The sequence below is a fragment of the Trichosurus vulpecula genome, chromosome 2 (genome assembly GCF_011100635.1).
Source record: "Trichosurus vulpecula isolate mTriVul1 chromosome 2, mTriVul1.pri, whole genome shotgun sequence".
Taxonomy (NCBI): Eukaryota; Metazoa; Chordata; class Mammalia; order Diprotodontia; family Phalangeridae; genus Trichosurus; species Trichosurus vulpecula.
In genome coordinates this window covers 388631422-388645878 of record NC_050574.1, presented here as the reverse complement: position 1 = coordinate 388645878, position 14457 = coordinate 388631422, and the positions used below count along the sequence as shown (strand labels likewise).

The 14457-nt window shown below is 39.5% G+C and overlaps 1 pseudogene; it reads left to right on the top strand.

The window, feature by feature from the left end:
- The first annotated feature begins 1054 nt into the window (after positions 1-1054).
- On the top strand, positions 1055-3419 carry LOC118837235 (annotated as a pseudogene).
- Positions 3420-14457: the final 11038 nt, after the last annotated feature.

Sequence of the window (14457 nt, the reverse complement as noted above, 5' to 3'; positions counted from 1 at the left end):
TGCTCTCTTCTTGAGGTAAATACCATAGAAGTACATCATAGGAAAGACTCAGGAAAAAAAGATAAAAATGTCACTGAAGGCTAGTTCTTACATGCTGCTGAGCCCAAGATCAACAAAACATCGGTTGTCTCTCAGTACGATGTTGGGACTTTGGCCTCTGTGATGTGGCTCAACTGTACCTGAGGTGGAATTGTTTTCCAAGCCAGCTGGATTGATGCCCAGAAGGTGGGGCTCCTTATAGCTATTTGCTCCTAATGATTTTATAGGGTTTCATCATAAATCCTTATCTTTGCAAGCTCAAAAGTTTTAATTGTCATATTTAGTCTTTATATAGCAATTCCTCTAACCCTTTGATGGTTTCAGGTACCCTCCTTTTACAAGGAGCTAATACTGCCCCAAACTTCCCAAGGCTAGAGTCCCAACATTGTACTGAGAGGTAACCAATATTTTGTTGCTCTTGGGCTCAGTAGCACATAAGAACTAGCCTTCAGTGACACTTTTAGCCTTTTCCTGAGTCTTTCCTGTGATGTACTTCTATGGTATTTACCTCAAGAAGAGAACATCATAAGAGAAGACAATTCCACAAACAACCTCCTCAAAAACAGTGACAAAGAAGCCAAAGTAAGTAGGAAACAAACAAAAATCCTCAAAAGAAAGTCAACTCATAGAATAGTGTAACCTTGCTTTAGTCCTGCCCAGATTACCTATGATAGAGGCACCAATGTGGGAGGTGGCAGGGACCTGCTTCTGAGAGAAGACATGCTGCATTCCCTTACCACATAAATGGAAGCAGCCTATTTCCACTGGCTGCGTAGATGGAATGGGCTGAGTCTTTTAAGTTACCAAACCAAAAAAGTCTTCTCTCTCTCACTTTCCTAGTGGTATCCAGGGTTGAAGTTCTTATGGACACCATGCACTATGCTGGTGGGGGGAAGGGACACCCCTTCTCCCTTCAGGCTCCATGGCCCCAAGAAATGGACTTGGGGCTCATGTTTGTTTCACTTGTCATTCCTAGGCACAGGCAGTGGAGTCCCCAGACCTCAGAGCTTGAGCCATGGTGACCGTGAAGCCGGGATTCCAAGCTGGATGTTGCTATAAGCCCAGCAAGGAAGCCCTGAAAATCCAGGATCCCCAGAGCAAACCAGAATTCCCCTGGCTGGGGAATCCTGTACCTCTCCATAACTATGGGGTGTTCTTTTTATACCAAAGGAAGAGGTCAAGTATCTCCAGATTGATTATAGGTAGTAGTTTAATCAATCATTATAAAAACTTACAAAACAGGGGCAATCTTTGGGCTAGGGTGGCATCCAGACAGTTCAGTGGATCCCCACCCAGAATCTCCCAAATCTCCATGGTATTATAGAACACAGATAAAGGGAGGAGGAGCTTGAGAGTGTATCACTACTGACTGGGGGATATTTTTGGTCTTCTGCTTAGTAATGAACTTGGGAGTTAAGTCAATGTTATGCCCAAATGTAAGTTTGTGTTATCAATCACACACTGGTCCCTATATTCTTGTTATGGTTTTCATAGGTCGTAGTATCTTAAGTTATGACTCTGTATTCAGTATCGAAGTTATGATTTTTAACAGGTCACCATTGTCGGTCTTCCACTTTTCATGAAGTTTAAGTTTTTATGGCTTTTCACTCACTACTGTATTTTATGGCTTTTCCCCAATCGGGACCCTACAGTCTTAGAACTTGGTATGTTTGAAGCAATATAGGAAATACATTAAGCTATAAACTTAATCCTTCTCTCCATCCCAGACATTAATGGGGTATAGGGGAGAATTGTGTCCCCCAAGTATTAGGTGAGGGAATGTTTCTATGTTTGTTCTTGCTAAACCTTTAGCAAGTATGAAGTAAATATTTCTTTGTAAAAACTAGTCTGACTGTTAAGTGATTAAACAAAACTAAATTTGAGGGAACACAATCAGTAGGAGCTTGAGCCAATGGCAGAGATGAGAGACCCTACAAACTCCTTAAAAAGGTACCAAAGAACCCTAGGGGAAGGGTAAAATATAATAGACAATGTAACCAACGTAGTCACTGTTACAAAAGGAATAATCAAAGAATAAGTAAGGTATTTTAAAAAAAAAAAGCTCTGATACTATGAATAAGTATATATAGACTTTATTATTTATATTATAGACTTTAAAATTTAAAGAGAAGATGCCAAAAGAAATGAGGAAAAGATAAACATCAACAGGCTTCTCAGACACAAAATGGAACCATTTCAAACCTTGTTACTCACTAAAGAAAATAAATGAAGAACTGATATCAATAAAAATAGAATAAGATAAGATTATAAGTATGATGTAAATAAAACTATAGATTTTCACTGGAGTCGTCTATGAAGAAGACCCTTTTGCAACCACAACAACAACAAAGGCACTGGCTTTTATCAGACGAAAGGAAACACAAAAAAATAAAAATTGGAAATCTCTCTTCATAGAGACTTATTCTGACCCAGGAAGATATATTCATTATGCTACTCTTTAAAAAGCCTGGTATGAACTGGAGAAATACTTGAGATACAGGTATCCACATATGAATGGATCTCTGAAAAATAATATGGAGGAGGATGAGTAGGATGTGAAGGAATTGTGGATAGGGCATAAGTTTCCCAGTGACGATCGATGTTCCTTTTGGATCCACAATGGACAGAAAGAAGCTAGTAGTTCCTGCATCAATGAGAAGTATGACATTATTAAGTAACAATGATTTGGAGAATTTGATATATATATACATATATTATATATTTAATTTGCTGGAGTTTTCCAACAGAGGTAAGGAAAGCAGTGTATTCTTTTAATTTTTTTGCATACACACTGGTTTGAGTTGATTTATTGAATTGAAAAGTATAGAGGGCCATAATCAATATGAAATTTATCACTGTCCAGACAAGATGACTTGGCATCCACTGGCAACTTGCATGGTGTTACAAGTGCTTCTTACACAAACTGGTTTTTACTTCTCTTATGTGAGCATCATTCTAACAGGGAGCTATCCTACCATCAGATTTTCATGTTGGTAATAAGGAATGTGTAGATATGTCTGGAGATATCACGGTGTCCGTAATATCTGACATCATTTCTGTGATATCCCCATCATTTCTATCCGAGCTTAGTTTGGGGCATCCACCTTGCTATTTCTACATTTACCAAATTAGGATAGAGATATCAAAACGTATCAGTAAGATGACAGATATTGGAGAATAACCAATGCCAAAGGTGAAACGGAAGAAGTTCAGTGGCCTGGAGTGGCAGGAGAGTTTTCCATTATCAGCCCTGGTCAAGTGTACGTACCATGTGCATCACCTTCTTGACAATTTCAGAGTACGTGGAAGGGCATTGTACCTTTTGTCTCCTTTACTACAAGGGCAAAATCTTTAAGGTCATCATTCCAGATTTCTTATGACGTGTCTAATATTCAAGGCTTCTACAACCTGAATGACAATCTTAAATTCATCTTCCTATGAAAAGGTAGAATGCTGAAGAGGAGTACCTGCTGATCAACCAGGCATCAGAACAGAAGAACAGTAGATGTCAGCGATGGAGAAAAAATGAAGATTTGGCCGATGATGAATATGAAGAAAGCTGGAAAGCCTTCGATATCCCTCGGTCTACTGACCATCGTCCAGCTAGCATGAGCAAATTTTGGTACTCTTTGAAATGCTGGATGAGAACCGATAGAGTCGATCAATTTCTGAATAACGTAAATAACTAAATTGTTCCAATCACAGTGCCAGACAATGAGCTGGAAGCATTGGGTCGAAGCCCAGTTTCTATCAGATATTTATCTTGGGAATTGGTTTAAGCTGTTTTTGTTTTCTGCGAGACAAGAGGAGGAAAAAGGAAGGTTTCTTTTCTACTTTTTTTCTTTCCCCTCTAAGTTAAATAGAAGTTTTCTCAAGCTAAGGGACTCACTTATTTCAAGCATTTCATGTTTATGATATTTACAGAAATAGTGTGGGGGGGAGTTGTTTTTATATAAGCATTAAACATGTAGCAGCAATAGCTGGAAAAGGATTGAAAAACAAATCTATTACTGGCTTAGTCAGACTTTCTGGCCATTATAAGCTGTTTAGAAATGAATCAAACTTGCAATTAGGCCATTTTAGCCAGTGGAACCATTTTAAAATGTCCTATCCATTTTAATCATAATAATAGATAACATTTATGTAGCACTTACTATGTGCCAGGCACTATGATAAGCACTTTACAACTATTTTCTCATTAGATCTTCACAACAACCCTGGGATGGAAGCGCTATTTACCCCCATTTTACAAATGTGGAAAATGAGGCAACTCATTCTATGGATGAGGAAATTGAGGTTAAGTGATTTGCCCAGGGTCTCACAGCTAGTAAGTGGATATGAACTTCACGCAAGCCCACGATCTACCCCACCTGCCACTATACCCACTAGAGACCCCAAGGACCTGTAATGATAGACTAGAGTTACAATGAATTGTAAAAATGGTCTTTCTGTTGTTAAAGACAATCCATCCTTGAATTTAATTTTAGATTAAAATCTTTAACATTTACCTATTCAGAGGTATGATAATTTTGAAATGTAATGTGTTAGAGCATATGCTGTGTTGTTTACTAACAGAAGCATTTAATGGCGGCGGGGAGAAGGAGATGTCTTTGTGACAAGTCACATGGAATATACGTTTGTAAATACAATTGCTGGGTTTTTTCTGCTTTAAATTTAAATCTTAGATTTAAAAAAAGAAAACGCTCCCTAATAATTAGGACTTTTCCAACAATTCAAACTTTTCAAAATTGGAATAGGCTTCATTAAGAGTGGATTCCCCCTCCCTAGAGGTCTCCATAAAAACTATAGTTAACAGTTTATTGGGGGAAGTCAGAGAAAGGATTCTTGTTGAGGGATAGCCTAGATAACCTCTGAAGTCTCTTTCTTCTTTGGGGTTCTGTGATCCCATGACAATACTAGTGTGCTCTGCCCTGATTGAACAAATAAGCATTTATTTCCAAAATCAAGAATGAGAAGGGGAGGGCGGTACAAGGGGAGCGCAGCTAGGTGGTCCAGTGGATAGAGCATCCACCCTGGACTCAGGAGAACCTGAGTTCAAACCCAGTCTCAGACACTTGACACTTACTAGCTGTGTAAACCTGGGCAAGTGTAGCCATAATGGCTTTTGTTTTCTTTGAATGGCTCAGCTTGCCTCATTGAGCCTCTGGACACTGTGGCTTGCTCTTCCGGGGCAGGAGGCCCGGGGAGCATGCCGGGAAGCAGACAGCTTCCTGTGTGAGGAGTCATGGGGCTGGCTGAGGGGAGGTGTTAATGTCTATGCTAGGGGGAGGGGCCAACTCAGGAACCAATCGGCCCTGGTCATTCGGGCGGAGCTTGATGATGTCACAAACTCTATAAGAGGGGAGAGGACAGCTTGAAGATTTTTTTTCTTTCCTTTTTCGGTTGGAGCCAGCGACAGTTACATCGTCAGTTACAACGACAGTTACAGAGGCAGTTACGACAGTTACGTCAGTTACAGCCACAGCTGAAGCAGGAGCTGCCAGTAGCAGAGCTAACCTACGGGAGAAAGCTGAACAAAGACTTCAGGCCATTACAGCGACAGTTACAGCGACAGTTGGAGCCAGAGGCAGTTACAGAGGCAGTTACGACAGTTACGTCAGTTACAGTTACAGACACAGACACAGCTGAGGCAGGAGCTGCCAGTAGCAGAGCTGATCTACGGGAGGAAGCTGAACAAAGACTTCAGTCCAGTGGGTAATCTTATTACCATAAAAGGGGGAAACATGATTTTGCTTTACGCAATCATGTTTCTCTGTAGCCTCCTGGTTACTCTTTCAAGGCGTACTTATTGGGCCTGGAAGATTATGATCAACATATCAAAATGGGGCTGCTGGTTCATGGGTTGGTTACTGTGGAGCCTAAATAAATGTTTTGATTCTTCTGCCTTCTACTTTGAGAGTTTCTTATATCCGGCGATTCCGAACCTTTCAGACATGTTTATGATCCTCATTGAGATTATAAACTCTGCCCTCCTGATACATTTGGCGTCACGAACAGGATCGCTAGGTATAAGATCTCTATTTAGAAGCAGAACAATTCCAGAGGAAGAGATGAATATCCCAGGATGGGAGGATCCATTTTATTCCTCCCTAGCAAAAGAATTGGCTAAAAAAGCTGGACCCTGTGAAAACTGGGAACCAAGGCTACGGAGAGGAGATCCTAGGGATTTGGAAAAGTGTTTACGAGAAGTTGGGATTCAGTCAGGGGCATCACTATCTAGGCAAAGCTGGATAGTGTTATCAGCCTACCGGCTAGTATACGAAAGATTGAGATTAAGTGAAAGACATGGGGGCACTCCTACCCCACAGGAAGAAGAGGAATCTCAGATAGCAGGAGACCAAACTGACTCAAATGAGAACTTTTCTATTAATGTGGCTAAGAGCAACAGGAGACCAAAAAAGCCCAGAGTGCATTTCAACCCAGCCCAGAAAGAGCCTGACTGCCTGCTTCGTCCTAGCCATGGTGGCAGAGGAAGTGAGTGGGGAGAGAATGAGACAATGTTAGGGGCTGAGGCACAAAACACTACTGGGGTTCAGGATGTGCCTCACACAGAGAATAGGAGATGGTTAAATGATCAGACAAGGGCTCGACCCATACAAAGGAGGAAGACAGAAACCCGAGGTGAAGATTCAGTTACAAGGGAAATTCAGGAAGATTTCTCACCGCAAGAGGTCACAGATATTTTGAGTAGATTCAGCCAAAGAATAGGAGAACCATTGATATCTTGGATGGTAAGACTCAGTGATCAAGGGGCCGGTGGAATATCAGTAGATGGGACAGACTGCATGAGATTCATAGGTATCAGCCATGATCCTCTAGTTCAACAAGCTTTTAGGGAACATCATCAGCAAGGAGATGGTGATAGCAGGACTACTCTGTTGGCATTAGCCGCTGTGGGATGCAATAAGAGATATGCTACTGATTCTATGTGGCCCACTGAGCACAGACCCTGGTATTCACTTAGAGATTGTATCATGAGACTAAAGGAGGAGGTAATGAAGACTGCCATTATGACAGGAACTGCAGACAAATATTACAATGATTCAATGGAACTGCCTCATAGGAATTTAATAATTAGGACAGCTCCCCCTGCTTATAAACAACTAATTTTGAATTTATTACTTGGAGAAGTAGGGAGCCGTCTTACAACAGTGATAAATAAGATTTTACAGTTATATGACTTAGGTGACTGGGGAAGGGATAGATCTCCTCAAGAGAGAAGGGTGAATAACCAGCAAACTTGGCGCCAAAGGAGAGTAACAAGGAAAGAAATGTTTACTGCTTTATTGAGAGCAGGAGTAGGTTTTGAAATGATAGATGGAATTCCAACCAATGAATTATACAGAATGTATAGAGGACTTGATAACACGAGAAATAGGGAAATAAGAACTGCTCCTGCAAGCCTACAAGCCACTCAGACTGAAGGTGACCTTGTGTGATTAACGGATGAAAACTTGTACATTTGGGGAAAGGCTGGGAGGACAATCTTAGTCTATATCTAGGGTGGGATCCTCTTGGCTTCCTCATTATGTTCCTTTTGAAAAGAAACATTTCCCACCTGAGTTTGGCTCTGATGTTGGATCTTTGCATAACTGAAATCTCAACCAAACTTGAGATGATTTTATTTGAAGAATTATAGTCCATACTTGTCTATTCTTTTTGTCCTTTGTTTTGGCTAACCTTGTTGCTAGTTTTGTTTCCTTCAGGCTTAAGCACCCTGCACTTTCCGGTGACTGCCTAAGCATGTAGCATTCTTGGAATTCCTGCCAGCTCGTTAAAGAAATGACCTCTGGAATGGGACTTTTTGGGGGCAGGGCCATCTCTACATCCAATTTCAGCATGAAGAAGCTATGGAAAATGAGACCTTCACCCCTCACCCCAAGATTTTGAGCCCCAATCGTTCAAGGGGGGTGGAAATGATGATAGTGTTCTGTTTACTTATTTTGTGTTATCCTTGCTGTGTTGTTTTATTGTTATGATATTATTGATCCTATGTAATGGATACAAGGATTTAGGGGTGGACATTTGAATTATTAATAATTATTTTGGGGATGATTGATTGAAGAGATTATTTTGCTGGGATCTAGGGGTGGATCGCATTTGAATCGTTAACCAATGTTTGGGAATGTCACTGAATGATATGTTTTGCTTTATAATGAATGATATGTTTTAGTTTCCTTTGTAATTGGATCACAATGTATGTTCTAGGATACATGGCTGATTAGATTATGTATCCTATAACAAGGGGTGGAGTGTAGCCATAATGGCTTTTGTTTTCTTTGAATGGCTCAGCTTGCCTCATTGAGCCTCTGGACACTGTGGCTTGCTCTTCCGGGGCAGGAGGCCCGGGGAGCATGCCGGGAAGCAGACAGCTTCCTGTGTGAGGAGTCATGGGGCTGGCTGAGGGGAGGTGTTAATGTCTATGCTAGGGGGAGGGGCCAACTCAGGAACCAATCGGCCCTGGTCATTCGGGCGGAGCTTGATGATGTCACAAACTCTATAAGAGGGGAGAGGACAGCTTGAAGATTTTTTTTCTTTCCTTTTTCGGTTGGAGCCAGCGACAGTTACATCGTCAGTTACAACGACAGTTACAGAGGCAGTTACGACAGTTACGTCAGTTACAGCCACAGCTGAAGCAGGAGCTGCCAGTAGCAGAGCTAACCTACGGGAGAAAGCTGAACAAAGACTTCAGGCCATTACAGCGACAGTTACAGCGACAGTTGGAGCCAGAGGCAGTTACAGAGGCAGTTACGACAGTTACGTCAGTTACAGTTACAGACACAGACACAGCTGAGGCAGGAGCTGCCAGTAGCAGAGCTGATCTACGGGAGGAAGCTGAACAAAGACTTCAGTCCAGTGGGTAATCTTATTACCATAAAAGGGGGAAACATGATTTTGCTTTACGCAATCATGTTTCTCTGTAGCCTCCTGGTTACTCTTTCAAGGCGTACTTATTGGGCCTGGAAGATTATGATCAACATATCAAAATGGGGCTGCTGGTTCATGGGTTGGTTACTGTGGAGCCTAAATAAATGTTTTGATTCTTCTGCCTTCTACTTTGAGAGTTTCTTATATCCGGCGATTCCGAACCTTTCAGACATGTTTATGATCCTCTTTGAGATTATAAACTCTGCCCTCCTGATACAGCAAGTCACTTAACTTGTAAATGTAAATCTGAAAAATAAGCTGGAGAAGTAAATGGCAAACCATTCCAGTATCTTTCCCAAGAAAACTTCAAATGGGATCACAAAGAGTCAAAATGACTGAACAACAACGGTGGAGCACTAGCAGCTTGGGGGATGAAGGAAGGCCTCGTGTGGGATTGGAGGCAAACAGAGGTGAGGAGGGGGAGCATTCCAAGCACGAAACAGCTTATGCAAAGCACAGATGGTTTGCATCCCATGTAGAACAGCAAATAGGACCATTTGACTGGACTATAAAGTCCATAGGAAGACTTTATGTAAAGCATGGGAGAGAATAAGAGGCAATAAGCATGGAAAAGATAGGTAGGAGTTAGATTATGAAAAGCATTAAATGTCAAACAGAGGACTTTGTATTTTACCCTAGAGGTAGTAGGGAGCCCCCATATATTCTTTTTAAAAATTGTTTAATTTATGGAATAAAAATAATAATATAATAATTTTTATTATTCTAGCATAATAATAACTTTCATGATAAATAAATAATATAGAATATTATTCTATTATATAATGAATGTACATTTATTATCTAATGGCATAATTATAATATTAATATATCTTAACAAAATTATATGCTATTAATAAATATATTTATTATATATAAACATGATAAAATCTTTTATTATACTAAGCATCCACTCAACCCTGCCCAGCCACATGACTCCAAGATGGAGAAAAAAACTTCCTTCTGACTTTTCTCTCCCAGCAGTTCTCCAAAAACATTCTTAGAAATCCAAATTCAGACATGTTGCCAACTGACAAACTCTGGGACAGTATCTGCTTGAGTCTCTGTTTGCCACAATAATGATACATATTGGTTCCAGTCATTTAACCAGTTCCAAAGCCACATGCCAGTGCTATCACTTAGCCTATTTGTGCAATTTGACATAAAGATAAACAGAGAAGTTACATAACTAAACAGAAAATTAGAGGTTTATTTATTACATAAATATTTATAAAGTTTATTTGTTAGATCAATAATCTGTTTTCAAATTCGTTTACATCTGATTGGGGGGCTGGATAATGGACCGCTGGTAGTTACTGAATAAAATCTTAAGTCTATTTTTCGGCACTGTACATCACTTTACAAAAATTGATCACATGCTAGGACATAAAGAACTCTCAAATGCAAAAAGGTAGGAATATTAATAACATTTGTAATCATATTTTATGCAATAAAAATTATAGTCAATAAGGGAAATATGAACAAAGCAATGGGGTTAAGTTGATATTAAATAATTTAATCTTAATGAGTAGATCACAAAACAAATCGTAGCAACAATGAGTAAAAGTACTTAAGCAAATGGTAAGGATTTGAAAACATACCAATTTTTAGATGCACTAGAGAAGTCTTCAGGAGAAAATGTATCTCTAAATAGTTATATCAATAAAAGAAAGGAAGGAAAAAATTAAATGTACATGCAACTACAAGAAACTTAGAAAATCAACCAGCTCTACACTAATCCTAGAAATTAGGAATAAATTTGAAAAATTATTGGTATAATAAATACAACTGAGTTGTTTTATCTGAAAACCAATAAAAACAAACAATCCATCAACTAATTTGACAATGTTTTAAAGAAGAAAACCAAATCACTAACATAAAAAATGAAGAAAAAAGAGGAAATTAACAATGAACAGCAAGGAAGAAAACCATCGCGATCTAGTACACCAGATTATATAACACAAAACTAAAAACTTACAAGCAACAATGTATATTTATAAAAATATAAAACATACACATCAAAAGAACAGGAGATAGAGAATGGCAACAACCTGAACTCAGCAATAAAAAGTGAGCAAGACATAAATGAGCTCCCAAACTTAAAAACATATAAAATATAACAAAACAAAACAAAAACCTGGGACCAGATGGATTTACAAGGGAATTCTTTCAAGCATTTAATGACCAATTAACTTCTGTGTTTTATAAACTATCTTTCATTTGGAGAAAGAAAGCATCTTACCAACTTCCTTCCAAGAGATAAATATGGTCCTAGTTCCAAAATTAAGTAGAGATAAAACAGAGAAAGAAATTTACAGACCAAATATCACAAATAATATTGATAGGAAACTTTAAATAAAGTGTAAGCAGAGATTATAGCAATATATCTAAAAATTATTCACTCTTCTATTAAATTTACATCAGTAAAATGGACATTTCAACATTAGGGAAACTACAAATGTAATTCATAGTAATAACTAAAAATAGATTTACAACAATGGATTTAACAAAATCCTTAAACAGAATATAGCATACATTTATGGGGGGAAAACACTTAAAAGCATGAGAATAAAAGGACCATTCCTCAACATAATCAAAAGTAGCCACCTAAAACCAAGAATTAATAATTTTTGTGATGAAGTAACACTATAAGCTTTTTCAATAAGATCTAGGATAGAGCAAAGATATTCACTGTTTCTACTCTCATAAAATAAAGAGTTAGGAAGGCTAGCAATAACAATAAGACAAAAAGAATAAATTAGGAGGAGAGGTGTAGGCAAAAATGGTAAAAGGGTATTTACTACAATTATAAAAGCCAATGCTAGTGCGGCTGTGGCCAAGCACCACTAGAGGATATAAGAACTGGTGCAACCCTTGTAGAAAACAACATGGAAATATACAAATGCTCAACACAAAACCGTTTATATCATCTGCACCAGTATTCCTGCTATTAAGATTAAACTCTGAAGATGTTGTTTATTGGGAGTAAAGGACCTAATCGCATGGAGATATTCCTAGTACATAATTACAAAAGCCAAGAAGCTACTCATGCAGTCAAGAATTGGGCAATAATCATTAGAAAAACTTAACAGCTTTGATCAATGCGATAACACCTCAATCTGATTTTGCCTATGTAAAATGGGTGTGGGGAACACAGTGTAATCTGCCCTGGGTTGTATAGCCCTGCCTTAGAAAAGCCGCAAGGTAAAGATTATAAAGTCAGGACCCAGCATTCCCTCCTTTAGCACCTTGGACTTAATAATTTAAAATATCTCAGCTGTCTCTCTTCACAGAGCCCTCTTCCCCCGTTATAATTTACCAAGTCTTTTCTGCCTCTATTCCCAGACTCATTCCCTTTTCCCATTGTACTATTGTTTCTTCCTCTTAAGAATTTCAGACTCATCAGACCTATGGACCATCCATCTTCCCTAGGATTGTGCCTCAGACCAAGAGAAGTGCAAACAAGCATGGCTGCCCCTGCGTCCCCGCCAAACCTTACCAAGAACATCGAACTCAAAACACAGCTCCTCCAAAAGCCTTTCCTGGGGCTATTTAAACTGTCATCCAGTAGAAGCAGCTTTTGAAGCTATCTAGTACATTGATCTTTTTTACTCTTCCTCAACTAGCTTATTCAATGCCTCAAGGAGTGCAGTTATCCCTTCCACATTGCGACTTTCCCCATTCTGGTTTTAATATATGGCAGGTCAGCATAAGAAATTAAATGGGAATTTGGGGAGGAGTTTTGCAGAAGCCACAAATGACAGCTGAAGGCCAGCAGACAACGCAAAGCCTGTGACCAAATACTTAACCTAAATTTGACAATAAGGTACTGTAAATACCCCATAAAGAAAAGGAAAAAATTCAGACTTTTTCTCTGCTACAAAAGGAGGGCCAAAACCCATTTTTAATATTTACTTATTTATTTTGGGTGGAGGGGGAGAAGGCAAGGTAATTGGGGTGAAGTGACTTGTCCAAGGTCACACAACTAGTAAGTGTGTCAAGTGTCTGAGGCTGGATGTAAAATCAGGTCCTCCTGATGCCAGGGCCAGTGCTCTACTCACTGCCCCACCTGGCTGCCCTGGACCAAAAAATTTTACTCGGATTTTCCAGATCCCAGGGAGCACCACACCCCTAGTCTCCGTGATATTGTGGGATTCTGTGGAAAAATCCCCATTATTCCTGTCTTTGGGGAAGGGGAAAAGAAAGGGAAGGACATAAACATTTATACAATACCTACTATGTGCTAAGTGCTTTTTTACAAATATCTCATTTGATCGTCACAACAACCTGTGAGGTTAAATGATTTGCCCAGGTCACTCAGCTAGGAACTGTCTGAAGCTGAATTTGAACTTGAGTACAGACACAGCACACTGAGCACTGTGCCTGTGGCGTGGTTCCTCCCTGCAACTACCAATCCCAGAAGGCTGCTTTCCCTTCTACCTATACCAAAGGTAGAAAGGAAGGGGCAAAAGTGGATGCTCTTTAGGAGACATGCCACATTGAGTTGACTTTCTTTTGAGGATTTTTGTCTGTTTCCTACTCACTTTCTTTGGTTTCTTTGTTGCTGTTTTTGAGGGGGATGTTTATGGAATTGTCTTCTCTTGTGATGCTCTCTTCTTGAGGTAAATACCATAGAAGTACATCATAGGAAAGACTCAGGAAAAAAAGATAAAAATGTCACTGAAGGCTAGTTCTTACATGCTGCTGAGCCCAAGATCAACAAAACATCGGTTCTCTCTCAGTACGATGTTGGGACTTTGGCCTCTGTGACGTGGCTCAACTGTACCTGAGGTGGAATTGTCTTCCAAGCCAGCTGGATTGATGCCCAGAAGGTGGGGCTCCTTATAGCTATTTGCTCCTAATGATTTTATAGGGTTTCATCATAAATCTTTATCTTGCAAGCTCAAAAGTTTTAATTGTCATATTTAGTCTTTATATAGCAATTCCTCTAACCCTTTGATGATTTCAGGTACCCTCCTTTTACAAGGAGCTAATACTGCCCCAAACTTCCCAAGGCTAGAGTCCCAACATTGTACTGAGAGGTAACCAATATTTTGTTGCTCTTGGGCTCAGTAGCACGTAAGAACTAGCCTTCAGTGACACTTTTAGCCTTTTCCTGAGTCTTTCCTATGATGTACTTCTATGGTATTTACCTCAAGAAGAGAACATCATAAGAGAAGACAATTCCACAAACAACCTCCTCAAAAACAGTGACAAAGAAGCCAAAGTAAGTAGGAAACAAACAAAAATCCTCAAAAGAAAGTCAACTCATAGAATAGTGTAACCTTGCTTTAGTCCTGCCCAGATTACCTATGATAGAGGCACCAATGTGGGAGGTGGCAGGGACCTGCTTTTGGGAGAAGACATGCTGCATTCCCTTACCACATAAATGGAAGCAGCCTATTTCCATTGGCTGCATAGATGGAATGGGCTGAGTCTTTTAAGTTACCAGACCAAAAAAGTCTTCTCTCT